This window comes from Pan paniscus, chromosome 22 (assembly GCF_029289425.2).
Source record: "Pan paniscus chromosome 22, NHGRI_mPanPan1-v2.0_pri, whole genome shotgun sequence".
Taxonomy (NCBI): domain Eukaryota; kingdom Metazoa; phylum Chordata; class Mammalia; order Primates; family Hominidae; genus Pan; species Pan paniscus.
This window is the reverse complement of record NC_073271.2, coordinates 34,428,408-34,435,849: the sequence shown is the minus strand read 5'-3', so window position 1 is coordinate 34,435,849 and position 7,442 is coordinate 34,428,408.

Sequence of the window (7,442 nt, the reverse complement as noted above, 5' to 3'; positions counted from 1 at the left end):
ACTCTGTCTGAATGATGCTAGCTTCCTTTGCCTGAGAATCGTTACAAAGAGGAGCATCTGATGAGGAAATGAGAACTCCAGCCAGAAACCAGCAATAAATTGAGGGCTCCTATGAGCAATGCATTCTCCAGCCCCAATCAAGCCTTTGGATAACTGCAGCTCCTGCCAGCATTTTGACTGCACTTCATGAAAGACTTTGAGTCAGAGCCACCTACCTAAGCCACTCCAAAATTCCTGACCGTCAAAAACTTTGAGATAATAAATGCTTGTTGTTTTAAACTACTACCTCTTAAGGTAGTTTTAAATATAGCAGTAGATTACTAATATAAGGCACTACTATATTCTCAAAAACTTCTGAGAATCTTACCCCAAACCACCAGCTTTATTACTATCAGGGTATCATAATGACAGGTTGTAAGTTTACAACCTGTATTAGTCTAGTTAACGCTTGTGTTAATCAGGCTAGTTAACACTAGCCACTGTAACAAACAAGACCCCCCACCCTCGCCCCCGCCAAATCACAGTGGTTTAACAGAGTAAAAGCTCAGTTCTCCTCTGTGAGAAGTCGTTTAGCTAAAACATCTGGGCAAATTGTAGACCAAGATCTCTGAAGAGGGGAGGGAGGAATGGAAGAATTGACTATCTTGGTCAGAAAATGCCACACATCATTCATGCTCACACCCTGTTGGCCCAAATCAATTACTGCCACCAACCTAACTACCTGGAAGGCTGCTGGGAAATGTGGGGGAGTCCCAGGAATATTTGACAACTCCTATTGTCACTGCCACACAACCCTACTTAGGTTTTCTAATTTAAAAGCCAGAAAATACATGGCTTTAAAGAGATATGTAATCCATGTTTGCGCTTCCTGCACCAGCCTGGGGATTAAAATGAGAAGCATATTCATCGTAATAAACATTATTCTTCAGATTGTATCAATAATTATTATTGCTCCCTCTCAAATCCCCATCTCAAATTGCTTTTCTGGGAATCCCCAGAGAATGTCTCCTGGGCATTTGAGACAAACGTAATCAGATACCACAAGGAGTTGCCTTTTCCTTCTTCTCTCCTTTTGGGCAGTGTCCATTGCTGCACTCTCTGCCAATGACACTATGAGCAGAAGTCTGCCTGTCGGTGATGAGCAAGCACTGTGCTTCCAGCACAATACAAACAGACTGAGCTCCCTGAGAGATGGGATGACTGCGTCTCTCCCGCTTGTGTCTTACTTGGTCCTCTGGAACCGAAAGCTAAGCTTTAAGTAGAAACAGCTCTTCAGGGCTCACACATAAGTCTGTGGTCAGAGTCATTCTCTAAAACAAAGATGGCGCTGGGCACTCACTCCACCGCCTGCTCCCACCCACCCTCTGTGGTGCATTTCTTCCACCCTCTCCTCTTGCCATCCCTCCACTCATGAGCATCCTATAAGCACCTTTATCACAAGTCTTATAAAGAGAAAAGACATCTGAAGAATGGTGGAGTTCATGCTGGTGGATGATACAAGAATGCTATAGTTCTGCGTCATTAGATTTATGGCTGCTAGGAATACACTGCCTGGCTATTAGAGATGAGAAGCTATTTTAAATTATGTTGTATTTTTCAGCCTTTCTTCAAGCTTGTCCTTATTGAACTTTCCCACCTTTCCCCTCACTTTTCAAGAGATTTTCAAATATACTCGTTGAGCACATTGTGACTGCACACCTAACATGTGCGTAATTCTGGGACATAGAACTCCCTAAAAGTGTGAACTTCCACCTGAACCCACCTTCTCTTTTGTAGGATTTTCCAAACTTCCCCATTGTTTCCTTTCCTAAATAAAATAGTTTGGAAAAAAAAGTTATAAATATTTCTCAGACTTCCTGGAAATTTTATTTAGCATTTTGATAAGTGAAGTGTAAAGAAGTTGAAATATGCAGATCAAATTTCCCTTAAAATACATGAACCCTCATACGAATGAGAGGAAACGTGCTTTGCAAAACCATGGTTTTGGTTTTTCTGAACCAAAGACACTTGAAAAAAATAGTTTGAGACATTCAGCAATTCCACAGTGTGGCTGGGCTCACCCATCCCTAATTTCAAGGGAAATTAAATCCATCTGTTTCTCATTCATTGATTCTCAGCTCACCAAAATGCTATTCGGCAAATGTGATGGGACGTCCAGGAAGCTGTGCAGGCTGTTTTTAAGCCATGTTGTTCTCAACTGGGAAGAGGGCTTGGCCAACGTTCCCTTGGATCAGCTTCTTTATCTTCGATATGGTACTTGCAAAGTCCTATCAGATTTGAAACTCTCTGAGGTCAACTTATAGATATATAAGGGCTCTGGCAGCTCAATGGGTCCAGTCCCCTGCCTCAGGGTGGATTTATATCCGAGTTGTTGTGACTCCAGTTTAGTTTTGTCTTCATTGCTCACCTGTTCTTGTGATCAACAACTTTCCTGCTCAGGAAACTCCTCCTTATATCTCTCCTGAAAGGCTCCTGTACTGTAGTGGACACTGTTAATGCATCATGCAGCTCTCCTAGGAGAGCCTTTGCTGGGTCTCTGTCCCCATCACTCAACTTCTGCAAGACTTGCTGCAACAAGCTAGCACATGGAGCTCACAACTCTGAAGCCCTGGGTTATGTTATCCTTATTCCAGGAGAGGGGTCAGGAGTCTCTCACTCCCACTTGGTCAAGGAGATGGAAATGTTGACAGGTGATATGGTTTGGATTCCTGTCCTTGCCCAAATCTCGTGTGGAATTGTAATCCCCAGTGTTGGAGGAGAGGCCTGGTGGGAGTGACTGGATCACAGGGGCAGGTTTCCCCCTTGCTGTTCTCATGATAGCGAGTGAGTTCTCACTAGACCTGGTTGTTTAAAAGAGTGTAGCCCTTCTCTTTTCGGTCTCTTCCTCCTGCTCCAGCCATGTAGGACGTGCCTACTTCCCCTTCACCTTCTGCCATGATTGAAATTTTCCTGAGGCCTCCCAGCCATGCTACCTGTCCAGCCTGCAGAACTGTGAGCCAATTAAACTTCTTTTCTTTATAAATTACCCAGTCTCAGGTAATGCTTTATAGCAGCGTGAGAATGGAATAATACGACAGGCCTGCAGGAAGGAGCTCCAGATTCAGCTCTACCTTTCATCTCACTGACAGCTGTCATGCTTTAGTTTAAATGAATTTCCTCGAGTTGCAGGGATATCTGAACAACGCTCCATATTTCTGATAGTCAGAGATCACAAAAGCACAACAAATCCCTAGATGCTCATAGCCTGGTTGTCTCATAGCTCTGGCTCTGACACTAGGGAAACGTATGAGGCTGCTTCTGCTCACCTGTGACTCCCCCAGTGGGAGAATGGAGGGAGGTGGCAAAGTAATGACAGTCAGCATTCTCGGCAAACAACCCACAGAGTGGGCACTGCCAATGCTGGGTTAGTAGGCAAAGGATTATATGTGTTTTCAGGGAAGTATGCACAGAGCAGACCACCAACTCCTGGGTAAATCCCTGACACATGGCAAGTGCTCAATCAACAATGTTTGATGTTGAACCAGTAAAGCCCTCCATAAAGTGTGGCAAAGCAGGAAGATTTCCTCACTCAGAGGATTATAATTCCTCCAAGGAGAAGCCACAGAGCACAGTGCTTAAGAGTTTGGGATGCTTAGGTTTGAATCCACCTCATCTGCTCATCAGCTGGGTGACCTTGGGCAAGTCCCATAAACTTTCTGGGCTTTTGTTTTGACATTTGTCAATATGAGATAGTAACAGTACCTGCTTTTGTATCAAGGATTAAATGTGTAAATTCATGTACAGCTGTAAGAACGGTACCCAACACTTAGTGTGTGCTTTGTAAATGCCAGATGTGATTGTTATTAGCAACCTCACAGAGTATTAATGTCGCGTCAGGGGAAGTTCCGGGACATGACACAGCTCTAAAAGCATGAGAGAGGTAATGTTAATCACACCCGAGAAGAGAATTCATAAAATGCCCCTCGGCTTCATCATTTGGGGATTGAATAGTCGTAGTCTGAAGCTTCTCTTAAGTGTGGAACTCAGACCATGAGCATGGGTATCACTTGGCAGCTTGTAATAAATGTGGAAACTTAGGAAACTCCCAAATCTAATGGATCAGAATTCCATTTCAACTAGCTCCCTAGTGATTAGCATGCACATTAATTTTAAAATCCAATTTATTGTGGTAAAAGTAAGATAAAGATCTATTTAAACTGTCCTGGTTGATGTGCTTTGAGTGATGTATAAACCTGTGAATCGTCGTTGCAACTAAGATTCAGAACATTTTCATTGCTCCCAGAGTTTGCTCAAGGTCCTTTCAGTCCATTTCTCCCTCCACTCCTGACCCCAAGCAACTTCTGATTAACTTTCTGTGCATGAAATCATACAGTATGTACTTCTGGCTCATTTTGCTCAGCAGAATGGCTTTGATGTTCATCATATTGTTTTTCTCATCAGTAGATCATTGATTTTTCTTGTATTCCATTGTATGGGCAGACCATATTTTTTTATCCATTTACCGATTGATAGATGTATATATATATATAGAGAGAGAGAGAGAGACAGAGTCTTGCTGTGTCCCCCAGGTTGGAGTGCAGTGGCGCGATCTCGGCTCACTGCAACCTCTGCTTCCCGGATTCAAGCATTTTTCCTGCCTCAGCCTCCCCAGTAGCTGGGATTACAGATGCTTGCCACTATGCCCGGCTGTTTTTTTTGTATTTTTAGTAGAGATGGGGTTTCACCGTGTTGGTCAGGCTGTTCTTGAACTCCTTACCTCATGATCTGCCCACCTTGGCCTCCCAAAGTTCTGGGATTACAGGCATGAGCCACCGTGCCCGGCCACCAATAGATAAATATTTAGGTGGTTTACAGATATTTTGGCTATTATGAAGAAGGCTTCCATGAACAATATTGTACTGTTGGCCCTCTGTGTCTGTGGGTTCAACCAACCATGGATCAAAAATATAAATAGCAAAACAATACAAACTAGAATACAACAATAAAAATAACAGGTTTCAAAATCAAATATAGTAAACAACTATTTACATAGCATTTACATTGTATTATGTATTATAAATAATCTAGAGATGGTATATAAGAGAATAGATGTAGGTTATATGCAAATGTTATACAATTTGATATAAGGAATTTGAGTATCCTTGGATTTTGGTATCTGAAGGAGATCCTGGAACCAATCCCCTTCAGATGCCAAGGGATGACTGCCCAACCAAGTCCTTGAGTGGACAGATGTTCTCTTTTCACTTGGGTAGTGCTTAAGAATGGAATGTCTGAGTCTTACAATATGTATGTTTAACTTTTTAAGAAATTGTCAGTCTTCCATAGTGGTTGTGCTATTTTGTATTCTGTTTAGCAGTATACGAGAGTTCCGTTTGCTCCATGTACCCATTAACAATTGGGCTAGTCTTTTTATTTTCTGTTCATTCTAATGGGTGTATCGTGACATCTCATTGTGGTTTTAATTTGCATTTCTACAACGAATCATGTAGAATAATGTATTCATATGTTTATTGGCCATTCATATATCTTCTTTTTGTGAAGAATCTGTTCAAATCTTCTGCCCATGGAGATCAAGGCCATCCTGGCTAACACGGTGAAACCCTGTCTCTACTAAAAATACAAAAAATAAGCCAGGCATGGTGGCGGGCGTCTGTAGTCCCAGCTACTCGGGAGGCTGAGGCAGGAGAATGGCATGAACCCGGGAGGCGGAGCTTGCAGTGAGCCGAGATGGCGCCACTGGACTCCAGCCTGGGCGACAGAGCAAGACTCCATCTCAGAAAAAAAAAAAAAAAAGTCTTCTGCCCACAATTTAATTGACTTTTTTGTCTTCTTCTTATTCAGTTGCAGGACTTCTTTATATATTCTGGATACAAGTGCTTTGTCATATATATATAGTTTTGCCGAATGTTGTGGTTTGTGTTTATTATCTTAATTGTTTCCCTTAGGAAATTTTAAAAAATTTTGATAAAATCCAATGATCATCTTTCTCCTTGTTTATACTAGTTACGTCCTGTTTAAGAAATGTTTGCCTACCCCAAAGTCACAAAAATGTGTTTGTATGTTTTCCCAAGAAGTTTTGTACTTCTAGCTTATACCTAATAACAAAACATAATTGAAGTTTTATATTTCTAGCTTATACCTTTAGGTCTACAATCCCTTTTAAAATTTGTATGTGATGTGAGGTTCTCTGTAGTGTTTTTTTCTTCCGTATGAAGATTTGGTTATTCTAGCACCATTGCTGGAAAGGCTCTCCTTTCCCCATTGAATTTTTTTCAGGCATGTTCACCAAAATTCAATTGGCATTATATGTGTAGGTCTACTTCTGGACTCTATTCTGATCCATTGATAAATGTCTACCCTTTTGTAATTACATACCATCTTGATTACTACACCTTCACAATAAGTGTTGACATAATTAGTACAAATCCTCTAAATTGATTCTTTTAAAAAAAAATCTTAGGCTATTCTGAGTCTTTTGTATTGTGACATCCATTTTAGAATCTGTTTGATAATTTCTCCAAAACAGCTGGTTGAAATTTTGGTTGGGATTGTAATAAATCTATTAATCAATTTGGGGAAATTGACATTTTAACCACATTGAGTCTTCCAACCTATGAGCATGGTTTATCTCTCCATGTATTTAGGTGCTCTTTAGTTTCTCTCTGTAATGTTGTGTACTTTTCAGTTGTAAGTTGTAGATATATCTTGTCAAATATATTCCTAAATATTTTATTTTTGAAGCTATCATAAATAAATTTTTAGCTTTTATTTTCCAAATTTGTGCTGCTTGTATTTAAAAATACAATTGATTATAATAATCTTTTACCATGTGACTTTATTAAACTAATTTATCAGTTCTAGTGGTTTTCTCTGAAGATCCCATGCTCATTCTTAACTTTTCAGTCTAGTTCGAGTTAAACTGTATCATTTTATATGAATGTAAGAATCTTACAAGTATGTATATCCATTCACTACCCCACTGTCTTTATGCTATTATGTGTGTATACATACATATATGTATAATCCACATACATATAGATGTATAATCCACAAGACACTTTTAGAATTATAAATATATCCATATGTGTTTTAAATAAATTAAGAGAAAACAGGTTTTTCCCTAGATATTTACCATTTCTGATGCTCTTTCTTCCTGCTTGAAGATGAAAGTTACCATCTGACATTTTATTTCCCTTCAGCCTGAAAATCTTCCTTTAATATTTTTTGTGCTGTGGGTCTGTAGAGACAATTTTTCTTAGTTTTCTGTTATTTGGAAAATATCTTCATTTTGTCTTCATTCTTGAAATATATATATATATTTCAGAAAAATATATGAAATATATATAGAAATATATATATAGAAATATATATGTATTTCATATATATATATCTGGAAACAAACATATATATCTGGAAATAGAATCTAAATTGACAAGTTTTTT